The sequence below is a fragment of the Equus przewalskii genome, chromosome 4 (genome assembly GCF_037783145.1).
Source record: "Equus przewalskii isolate Varuska chromosome 4, EquPr2, whole genome shotgun sequence".
Taxonomy (NCBI): domain Eukaryota; kingdom Metazoa; phylum Chordata; class Mammalia; order Perissodactyla; family Equidae; genus Equus; species Equus przewalskii.
The window spans coordinates 79,562,482-79,574,971 of NC_091834.1; the positions used below are offsets into that span (position 1 = coordinate 79,562,482).

At 37.2% G+C, this 12,490-nt stretch overlaps 1 protein-coding gene across 8 annotated transcripts in view; it reads left to right on the forward strand.

Annotated features, from left to right (window-relative positions):
- The window catches only part of ASB15 (ankyrin repeat and SOCS box containing 15), a 54,580-nt gene that overhangs the window by 17,137 nt on the left and 24,953 nt on the right, over positions 1-12,490 (forward strand). For 4 of the 8 annotated variants that reach the window (XM_070616460.1, XM_070616463.1, XM_070616461.1 and 1 more), the window contains exon 3: positions 11,513-11,585. The gene's annotated coding sequence lies outside the window, so the exon portion shown is untranslated. Of the gene's footprint in view, positions 1-6,393; positions 6,607-11,512; positions 11,586-12,490 lie in introns of those variants that run through there. The other 4 variants (XM_008534838.2, XM_070616462.1, XM_070616465.1 and 1 more) reach the window with 2 other exon arrangements.

The window sequence follows — 12,490 nt, forward strand, 5'->3', positions numbered from 1 at the left end:
AGTAAAAATGAGAATATGTTTTAAAATTTTATTTGCTTTAAAATCAAAAGTTAGATAAGTCAAAGAGCGAAATTAACAATTAGGAATGAAAGAAATAGATTTTTGCATGACAGCGAATTCATTATTTTAGATCACTCTGTAAATATGGTTCCTGAGCTTGGCAACACAGTAGAATCACCTGCAGAGTTTTGAGTGTCCCAATGCCCAGGAATTAAATCAGAATATCTGGGGAGGGGCCCAGGCATCAGCGTTTTTTCAAGCTCTCCAGGTGATACCAATGGGAGCCAAGCCTGAGAACCACTGCTCTGTAGAAATCACTCTTAGAGTTAGTGTTTCCACACTAATTATTTGCTCTAAATGTTTCATAGTAGAATCTCTTTTTGCCCCACTAACAAGCTAGTCTAATATTTCTCATAAGGTTTTCAACCACTCAGCATGCTGGTACTGTGTACAAAAGGTAGAGAATGCAAGAAAATCAACCTAAAACCATTAGAACAAATAAGTGTTCTGAAAGGCAGCTGAATTAAAGTGAATATGCAAAGAGGGTTAATTTTGTATATGCCAATTATCACCAATTCAAGTATACTGAGGAAAAACTGTTCTATTCACAAAGAGAATTACAAATACTGAGGGAAAAGTACTTAAGAAATATTCAAGGCTTAAAGAATTATGATACTTTATATGTGTTCAAAAGAAAAGTTTTGAATAAATTGAGACATACCATATTCCTGGGTGGGGATATTGAATATTTAAGACATATCAATTCTTCCCAAAGGAATCTAGTCTTAGGGTATTCCCTGTCACAATTCCATTTTGACTAGATGAGTCTAAAAGTCATCTGAAAGAGATCATGTGTGAAATATCAAAAATATTTACCAAAAAAAATTATGAGGGAGGAATTGTCCTGCTAAATATCACATCGTTCTATGAAGCTGTAATAATAAAATAGTATGGTACTAGTGAAGGAACGGACGGATATATGAATGTGTTAGCATTTCCCTGACTGCATTTTTTAGTTGTGGGATTTAAATTATCTTTACAAAAAACTCAACTCATCTTGCATTTGAATTGTGTACCAATTCCCCCTCTTAGAGATTCACTTTTACATATTAAACATTCTGAAAAACAAACTGTTTAACCTTGTTAAATGGTTACAGAAACAAATTTATTCAAACAGGAAAGGAAACTCCTTCTCTCTATTCCCTGAATACTATTTTAGGAAGCACTAGGATTGAATCCCGAACTGACCCATTCCTGGTGGGGATTCATACGCGATACAGCTGCTACTAACTATTGTTATGCTTATTCTTCATAAAATGTCCCACAATTTATTTTATTTAACATTCACTTCACTAATTTAAATGTAAATTCCTGCAGGATAGGGACCGGGTAGGTAGTTGGTGGCTAGGGCGGTACCTGAAATGGTACGTGCTCAATAAATATTTGTCAAATATCACGTTTGTGAGAATCTCACATTCATTTGCTTCTCTGGGTCCTACCATTTTTGACTTTGTAAGATGCTCTATAGCCTGTGATTGGGTTCACTATTGTATACCATTCAGAGCCCCCTTGAAAGTAAGACTGGATGGTCCAGAGCTCCAGGACTGGATTACTACCCAGACATTCCAAGCTGTACCAAAACACCTTAACAAAACCTCAAACTCAACTTGATTTTAATACTTTTTATATTATGGCACATGTGAAGGAAATATGAAAAGTTTGCCTTATGTGTGTGATAATTACGTAATACATCCTCAAATCAGGCCACAACTAAGCCAAATATTTAGGAGAAAAATCATTTGGAAAGTCCAGAGTATTTTGTCTTAGTACTGACACTGTTTACTGGAGGTAAATCTAACTCCAGCAGAAATAACCACATTTTTCTAGTTTCCTGAAAGAATCACTAAGCTTACCTTTTATATTGAAATTGTTTTAACATACACAAAGTGGTGGGTCAAATTTGAATTGTAAAGATAAAGATCTGAATACATGAGGGGCAAGAGCAGGATCTTTTTTTTTTTTTTTTTAAGATTTTTATTTTTTCCTTTTTCTCCCCAGTACATAGTTGTATATTCTTCGTTGTGGGTCCTTCTAGTTGTGGCATGTGGGACGCTGCCTCAGCGTGGTTTGATGAGCAGTGCCATGTCCGCGCCCAGGATTCGAACCAATGAAACACCGGGCCGCCTGCAGTGGAGCGCGCGAACTTAACCACTCGGCCACGGGGCCAGCCCCCCAAGAGCAGGATCTTTTAATGGCAGAAAAGTTAGATTTACATTGAAAGTTTTGAATTTTAGCATGGTAAGTTTTCTCATCAAATTCATATAATTTTCCCATAACTATTAATGTTAAAATTATCTTTTACAAAATGAAATATTAATTGATGGAATGTCATGCATTAGCAACTTGGAAACTTGAAACATAACAGGTACACATGAAAAGATCAATTCTTTTCAGAAAGAACAGAATACAATTCTGAATTTTCAATAATTCAAATTTTGCTTTGGTTTCCAATATTAAGTTCTATTATACAGTCTTGATTATGATTATGTTTAGTTTATATTAAATAAGGTACTAAGAATAGTGGAAGTCTTCTTGACTTAGCACTATCAATTTGGGATATGTGAGAGGTCAGAATTATAAAAGACTAGAAGAAAAAGAAAAACTGTCAAAGTGCTTTGATGATCCATTAATGTAAAACCATTTTCTCTTTTTAAAACTCAAATGTGTGTTTGTGTGTGTGTGTCTTTGTTCTCCGATCCTCTCCTCTACAGCCTACTTAGGGTCTTATCTCTCTTATCAAATTCTGGCTTCTTTTCTATGCATTTGTTCTGTACACAATGGAAAACTTCTTAAGGACCAGAACTGTGTATCCCAGCCATCTTGGCATGCACATCCTGAAGTGTTAGCACCGCATTCTGCATATGCTAAAATGTCGGCATGTACAGAATTGACAACCAAATGGGATAGTTTCTTTCATGTCCACTTTATGTCCTAGAAGTATGATACTATTAATAAATCCTGTGTCTGTATAGTGATTACTGTTCTTTTCAAAAAACTTCCATAATTGTGCTCTTATTTTATTCTAGAAAGATGTTAAATAATGTGAGCAGTATTTTTACATAGGCAGAAACTGAGACACAGACATTTAAATGATTTGCCTTAATTCACAAAGATATGGACAGATCTGAGACTAAAATACAGATTCCCTGTCTTCTTTTAATCCAGAGTTCTTTCTCTTAGATGCACTTGAAATGTCTCTCACAGTAGTGAAAATTGAGAGCTTTGTTCTAAAAAAGAAAGATGAACCTGCTTTCTTAAAATTCACTATGACTCAGTTTTAATTGAATTAACCTTTAGTTAAATTAGACAGGAAATAACTGCTACCCCACATGAACAAGTAACCAGTGTTCAGCAAAGCATTTAGTGCATATTTGACGCGTGCTCTATATGGCAAGCACTTCCCCAGACACTGGTGATAAAGTGATAAATGTAGCTGAGTCCCAGTACAGAATTCTTCCCACTTTTTGCTCATCATTGGTGTAGCGTGACTGCAGCGCTACCTTCCTAAAAACGACCCTCTCATCACTTGCCTTTGTGCTGCTGCATGGAAACCAAACGACCAGTGATGTCAACAGTGCAGGTTCTTCCAGGGGCCGGTGACCTCAGAGCTCCTAATGGAGTGTGGTGCTAATACATTTGACTCACAGGTTCACTTGTTTGACTTTCAGTCTGAAAAAACAGTGGAAAGCATAGCAAAAGCAAACAAGCAATTATCAAAGTACCGGCAGCATACTACAATAAAGGATTTCTTTTCTTTTCTCACATTTTTCTACTCTGTTTTATACACAACTGAAATAAAGTGTGAATTTTTTAATCACAGCCTCCAAGGCCAAAATAATGAACAAGTGCAGAAAGGGAGGAAGGAGGAGGAGAAAATCTGAAATATATACAAGTGAAAATGAAGCCAAGTGCGATGTACATAGGTATTGCTTACTGAGCTACAAAATAATAGGACAAAACAAAGTAGGATGCTCCAAGGTGTTTGAACAACAATATTTTGCCCAGAAGGCGAAGATAAAGCTATAGTTCTGTTAAGGCTTTTATAAAGAACGGGCTCCATGGGAAAGAAATGTGATGAATGGCTTTGTGGGGGGTAGATGTGATTGTATGGCTAATCATAGCAAAAGCTGTGTTTTTAATTCATAGTCAAAGGCCTGCCAGCCCCACACATGTTTTCAGGAACCGAGAGTACCTGTGGGCAAGTGAGGAGTATAGTAGCAGCAGGTGCCTTAAGGCCAGGATGCCACATTGCTCCCTGGAAGTTCATGTACAACGCTACCCAAATCCCTTGTTCCCAAAATAAAAATGAGTGGCTCCAGGGACAGTCCCTCTAACACGGTGCTCTAACCAGTTTTTCCTAAGACTCCTCATATCAGTTGCTATAATTATCATCTTGAAACAGGACATGCATTTCTTGCTATATATAGATAGAAGGACGTGTATTTGGATGTCAGTGTCAAAATATGTACCTTCCTCAGGACGACAGTAGTATTCAATAGTCTTTCACTGCTCATCACCCCCCAAAACTCACCCTCACCAGACAAACCAGAGGTACACTGTTCAAACATCCAATTCACTTTGTCTCCATTTTCAGCAGGAAAAGCCAACTCCCCAAACAGGCAAATGTGGAAGGGATTATTAGCATTATGAACAAATAATTCTCTTAAATATTTGAACTATTCAAGACACGCTTCATTGTGTGTGTATAGAAGATTGACTACTTGAGGAATAGACCTCATAAAAATGGTAGGTGCCATGGTCATTGTGTTATTATTATTTTCATTATTACTGTTATTATTATCTCTCCCATATTACAGATGAATAAATTGAGTCTCAGAAAATTCAAGGAGCAAATCTAAGGTGACAGTTACAGTAAGTGGTCAGGCAAGACTTGTTCATACATCTATGTCTTCTAAGGTTTTCATTTATTCATCACACAGTCTCTCTTTTATGTCCTTTCTATTATTTTAAATATTGTATGATACAAGTAGATCTATAATAACTATTATATATTGCATAAAACAGGCATAAACTGATTTGTATAAGAGCAGAAATATCCCTGAAATGTGCCAAACCACATTTTAAAATATTGGGTATAGATTTACCCATAAATTGCGTTGTACTGTAACCTAGCATATGAATTTTTAATACTGTAAGTTAAAAAAAAGTATTGTGTAAAAATTAAAGAGTTTCACAATGCTGGTTGCTTTTAATAAGAATTCTTTGTTGAAAATTTCCAAATTAGATTAATAATAATTAAATACACACAATGTTCTAACCTTCAACGTTGACTGTTTCAAGATGTAGTTAATACTGGTATAAATACAAAATATTTCCCGGGGTTTACTCCAAGGATGACTGAAACACAGCCTCTTTTATCACAAGGAAGAGTTAGAACCTCTGATCTCACATTTACGGTTTTCCAAATTTTAAAATAAAACTGGTAAGATCACTGCAATCCATATTTTTATTCATCAATACCAAGTACGAAGAATGGATCAGAGAGAGAAGACAATAAACAAAAGCATATAGTGCTCCCCACAGCCCAAGGAGGGGAGAATTCGGGAAAAGTTGGAGGATCAATGACAGCAAACCTAACCCAGGGCCTGTGAACCAGGAAACGAGAAACGTCGATCAACCTTGGGCACTAGGAGGTCCCTGAGAGGCTTAGGAAGAGTTGTTTTAGTGCAGTGGTGGGGACAGGAGCCAGATGGCTTTGTGGATGCTGACACTGGCCCAAGTTAACCCAGGGATAACCATGTCTAAACAAACTCAAGACAGATTATTTTCATTAGAAAATCAGTAAGACACTAAACTTTTTTGTTTTTTTTAATAGAAAACAAACAACCCTCCCCAATTAAAATCTTGATTTTCTACTTACCTTCTATCTGCTGCTCACTTTTTGTAGACTATATATATGTTCTACAACTTGACCTAAAATTCTTGATCAGATTAGATGTCACTGACCGTCATATCCTGTCTGTGTATCAGACGGGCAGCCATGAAATGCAAATCAAATGAAAGACAGTAAATTTGTATAAGAAGAAGGTTGTATTTAATGAGATTTGACATGAGGCTAAAAGATGGAGAATGAGAAATAGTGTGTGTTAAAATTTATTACAAGTGGATTTCGATCTGTAGGTGCACAGACTTAGATTTATCTCTTAAACAGCTAATTTAAAAGTATTTTTAAATTCTATTTAAGTGGTTTTGCTCTGTTCCTTCAGCAGGAACCCTCATCGCAGGTGCAGTGGCAGATCATTTATTTTCATGAGAGGTCTTTGAACCAATCAGGACACAGATATTCTTATTACACCTCTGTGGCCTTGTGTTCCTTTTGATGAGAGTCTAGAGAAGTCATGGGTAATACTTTACTGTGTGCCAAGAACTGCTTATGTTTCAGTTGTACAAGGTCAGATCTTAATTTAACCACCAAATGAGTACTTAATTTTAGCTTTGCAGAGGAACACATTGGCTCCCAGGCACTTCCTCTGGTTTAGGAAGGCAAGGCCCTGGATAAGAATGACAAGACGATCATTCCAAAAGGTGAGATTATGAAATATTTGATCTGTACCTCACCAACTATCTTATTGAATAGTTTAGTATTGGGAGTGTTTAAACAGATGGAAATACATATTGTGGTTGCTTCTTATTACTTCCTTACTGATTGGTCACTTGTGGCTTTGACTGTCTAGGGCCCTTTTAATTAGAGTAAAGCCAGGGTTGTTTCATTTGTTTATGGAATATTATTAACTCAATTGCATAGTTACTAAGCATAATGAAAAATAATATCGTGAGAAAAATAGATCAAGAATGAATATGCTTATAAGAAGTCTCCCTATATATACTATGGAATCCCAGAAGGGTCTTAGCTGATCCTGGTTTCTGAGAAAAAGTTAAGTGATTTTTGTGAATAATTAAAATAAATCTCTCCAAGCTTTTTCATCACTTAGTTGGAAAAGATGAATGCTTTGTGTTCAGATGGAAGATTTCTCTTGAACTAGTCAGATGGAAAAAGGAAATCAATAGAAATGGAAATTTGTTTCTGCAAGTGGAATCATAGAATCTTGAGGTTGGAAAGTCCTTAAAATTTATCCAATACCATCACCATCTGGTTCTTGAACTAACAGATAATTTCTAAGGAACCTCCTACGCCTAAAATGATTTGATTTCTATGAAATACTGGTGATATGGCAAGAAAATCCTGACATTGCTTTGTGCTGAGACCATTAATTTATTGTGATAAATTATCACAGTTTTACACTTAAGTTGTTTTTATGGAAATACCTTGTTTTCAAATGAAAATTTGCCTAAAATCTTTATATTTCCACTAGAGTTGTTAGATGGATTTGCTAGTTGCTTGCTTAAATTCTTTTAGAAAACATTTTCTGAGGCTTATGAATTTTTAGGTTACAAAGTGAGATCTGCTTTTCATTGGTTCCATCAGAGTAGCTGGGTCATTAGGTATGGTACCGTGGTTAAGCCCGTGTGGCCTTTTATGTTAGACGACTAGGTCTGTATCCACGTGTCCACCACTCACTAGATGTGTGGGCTTGGGCAAATTACCTAACCACTCTGTGCCTCAGTTTTCTCGTTTATAAAAAGGAGGGCAAGTATGTTGTAAAAATTAAATGGCATAATCTATTTAATTTATTTAGCTTGATGTCTGTCACAGGTATGCACTCAATCGGTGTTACTTATAATAATTATTAAATTCAATACAATGAATATTTACTGAGGAACTGCTGTATGCTTGATGATGGACTAAACCTTGGAAGGGAGGAGAGAGATTGGTGTTGCTTCTAGGGAAAAGTCTAGAATGCATTATTTAAAGTCCGCAAATACCCTGGGGGCATGAATCCTAGTGTCTTGTGTCTAGCACCGTGTGTGGAACATAACAGACATTGAATACCTATTTTTGAGTGAGTGAATAGGACGGTCTGAAAATCCTTAGGAAAAAAAAGTCCCTGAGAACTGGTGAGTCAACTCTCCTCCGTTGTCTTTGTGATTAGTAGAGAAGGGGGCTGTAGTAGATACCAAGCATCTGTATTTCCACAGGGTATTCCACAGTATCTCTTGATGATTGTCTTGTTATCAAAAAGGAGACATTAATACCAGATGGTGATGCCTTTGGGAGGATTTGTCACTGGATAAACAACTTTTCTTGAAGGGTGCTAAATAATAGATCAATGTCAACCTGAAGACGTCTGTCCTGTGCCAATTTCTGTTCAACATTTATCATTATCAGTGGAGCAGATGGACATAAAGAAGACATGCAAATAGATCTCCAAATAGAGCAATACTTGGCTGGATAGGAAGTACATTAGACCTTAACAGACTGGAATAAATGTCAAATCTAAAAAATAAAGTAGAAGACAAATGTAATAGGATTAAGTAGAGAATCCTGCACAGAATTGAATAGCAATAATGTGGGAAAAAATATGACTTGTAGAATTTGGGGCAACAGGGGTCCTAATCATGTTTGTAACATATTAGCCCTAAAATTCATCTGAGCTTAGGCTAAGTCAACAGATCTATAGTGTCGAGGACAAGGGAGGCGGTCACACCTGCTTAACGTTGTGTTGGTCTGGCTGCAGCTGTTATGCTGCCTTCAGAGCCAATGGTTCAGAGTCCCTTTTAAAAGAGATGGATAAATGAGTGTGTTTACAGGGAAGCAATCAAGGGGGTGGAGGGAAGTGAACCCACATCACAGAAAGAACAGTTCTCCAGCCTTTGGAGGAGAAGGCTCAGTGGGGACCTCACAGCCTTCCTGGGAGATGTTTAAAGAGCTCTCATGTGCAGAGGAACATTTTCTCAGTAAGGCTCTGAGGAATAGAACTGAGACTGTAGAATAATGGTTTGAGGAGTTGGATTCAACTTAAATGTTTTTCATAATTGTTAAAGCTGGCCAAAGATGAAGGGTGGTGTGGGAATGTTGTAAGCTCCCTGTCACTTTGGTGTTCAAGCTGAGGCTGGACAATTACTTGCTGGGCATATTGTAAATGGAATTTACAGGTGGGGCTACCTGATGGTCTTTAACTCTGATGTCTGGTGATTCTGGAGAAAAGGAAGAGAAAAAAATAATGAGAGTATCAGAGTGTCTGTTCAAGGGTGAGGAATAGAGCTAAAACTGAGGAACAAGCGCTAGAATTCTACCTCGCCCTTCCAGAGCAGTTCAATCACAGAATAGTAACAGGGGATGTTTCTTGACTACTTGCAACACGTCAGACACAGCTAATGAGGCAGTCAATCCAGGAGGGCAGGGTTTGAATGAAGGTTAAACTACTACACTCAGCCATCTCCAGCAGAAGGAAACCAATGACCTGTATATGATTTCAAAATAACATATGAGACATGCAATTGCTCATTATTGTTTGAGTGAATTTCAGATGGAGGAAGATTTGACTTGAGCACCAGACAGGAACTTCCACCATGTCAAATGAAACATACCATGCCCAGGAACAAATATTGTTAAAAAGAGAGAATATATGTATGTTTGTATTTGTATACATATGGATGTATGTATATGAACAATATTTTTATTAAGATAGAGATATTCAATTTTTATTGTTATTGTCGCTAATTAATATATTCAAAACATTTTTACTCACCCTACAACTCAGTTGTGTAAACCAAATGTAGCTATTGTATTGTCTGTAACTGGCCTCACATTATCAGGAGCTGCCACTCACTAATTTGTGAAAAATAGACTTTGGTCTCATGCAGACAGGTACAATAACTTAGGTAATGCAGCCTTTGCATGGATGACTCAGGTAAATGGATCAGTCTTTCAGATTTCTGCTCCTCTTCATGGCAAGGAACACTCTCCACCAGATTTCATCTTCTTTGGTATAAATTTGGGCAGTTTCTGGTATTCCCAGTGTCACCAAGGTCCCTGGCCTTGTGGAAGGAAGTGACCTATCTCACCACCTATCAGGCTCAGCCAGTGAACCAGGTGCCAGGCCAGTTTTGGAAAGCTTTGTAAGCTTTGACTCCATAAAGTCAGCCTTAGTCCCTTCAAAGTGGCTGGTCACATCTGACTAAATGAACATCATTCTGACATATGACATGTTATCCATGACATTAAATAATCTTCAAGGATATGCATTTTAATAATTGTGGCTCAGTTATACAATGTCTTATACAAATTCCCTTTTGTTGTGTCTTTTATATTATTGCTAATGTTTTGGCAGTTTAAATATGGCTGAGGTGAACATTTTCACATACCAATCTTTTTCCACATCTCTGATTATTTCTATGAGTTAGATTCCTAGATGGAGAATTACAGACAAAGGGTAGGGCTTTTTGAAGTTCGTATTATCATACTAGCTGTGATAAGGGCACATCTATTAATAAGCTGCTTTTCACGGGCCGTGCTTGCTCTATTATTTTCTATTCTATAAGTTTATATTCCCCTAGAAATTCACATACTTGTGAATCTAAAGATCCTTCCTACACTGTGTGAGTGTCATTTTCAAAAGCTAACATGAATCTTCCTATGTCTCTGTCCTAATTGAATTTGACTTGGACGTCAATAGTAGAGAATAACAATGTCTAATTTTGTGATATGAAACTAGAGATAAGCAAAATTAGTGTGACAGGTTTTATCATTAGTGTGTTTACATAGAAATTAAACCTCAGTTAATGCAGTCCCAAAATTGGAAGTGAACTTGGCAAAAACATATGTATGACCTAGAGAGAAAACACAAGTTTAATCTACTCTTTTGCTAATTTTAAGAGTAGTGTATATTGATCATTCAATTATTCATTCATTCAGCAAATACTTAGTGAATTCTTATCACATACAGATATCATACTTGGTGTCTAGAGACCAATAGGTCCATTTTGTCTTCTTATGTCTTTTCTAAAATATCACGTTGCATCTCTATGGGGCAACATAAAAGTAGTATTCATTTTCTGGACTAGGATTTTGTGTGTGTATGTGTTTTAAATTTATCAGCAGAACAAGTTGTGTTGTTAAGAAAGATGCTATTTGAGTTGATATAGTTCTCCCATCATCCATAGGGTTTCTGTCCAATAGAAAAAGCAAATACCATAAAAAGGGAATTGCTGTAATTTATTACTTATAAGTAAAAGCTACTGTGTCTGTGGAGTGGAACCCAAATCTGACAGAGTTTTATCTGTCTTTGAAGTCTCTTGGGGATTGCTTGCTCTGTTGCTGAGATCAGCCTAATGAAGCCATTTATCTGATTTGCCACTTTGTGCTACAAGATTCTGAAAAAATAAAAGTGTGCAGGCACCAAATAAAAATCAAAGTTAAAACAATATAAATAAGCTTTATTTATATTGGTTTCAATGTATCTTTAACATTACACATTACAAAGAGCAGAAAAATGAGAATGGTCATTATTTTGTATCTAATAACTATATTTTCTTAAAACAACAACAAAAAAATGAAAATGCCTGTTAACGATTGCTATTCCTCTGATAGAACAAACCCTGATGATTCGCTCTGGGACTTCCAGTAGATGAACTCTTCACTCAAAAACTGTAGCGGTTTTCAGGTAAGAGAAAACTTCCTTGGGCTGTCAGGGTCCCCCGTTCCACACAGCAGAACCTGCACCTCCTTCAGAACCTCGGGGTTTGGATGTGGGCTGGCCTTATATAAACTATGAAGAAAACCAAATTTTACTGTTTTTCCCTTTTCTTATCCTCTCTTATCACCTCCCACTAGACTCAGTTCTAGATCCCTTGCCATCTTCCCTGTCCCATGCCACCCCTAGTAACTATTCCACGAGATCCTGGTTCTACACTTGGGGTTGGTATGGTGCTAATGGCATTTTAAAAGGGACACTGGAAGGTGGAACAATGTGCCCTAAAGGATAGAATCTCTCACTGATGTAACAGAATTACACTGATGTGACAGCTGCTGACGGCAGTGTGATATTTATGGACACAAAGCCCCTCCTTGCACCATGGAAGCAACTGTCCACTCTGCGAACTCTTAAGGCCAGCCCTGTTTAGGACACATGGAGATAGTTTCAATTTTGTTATGCCCAAGACAGAGCGTGAGGGTGAGTGGGGTGAACAGACTTGGATATAATTGGAAGTAAGCCAACCAAACAATTCATAGAGAACAAAGTTATGTTCACCCTTGTTCAGGGAAAAGGAGGGCCTTGGTCCCATGCTGTGGGAGCTCCCAGGTTTCAAGGAAAGCTCTGAGGAGCCTCGCAAACTTATCAACAGTATGGTATTAGCATGGATCATGGTAGTTTAGAGAATCCGAGGGAGAGAAGTGTCATGTACTCATGTTCACTCCTGCATGATACCTTGCAAAATCGTCCCAACCTCCTGACCACTTCAGTCAGGCGCCAACTGGCATGTTGATCCTATTTTTTAGAGAGTAATGTTTAGACTCCAAGACAAAAAGCACGAAATGAAGGCAAGCTTAGAATACCTCAGAGCACCC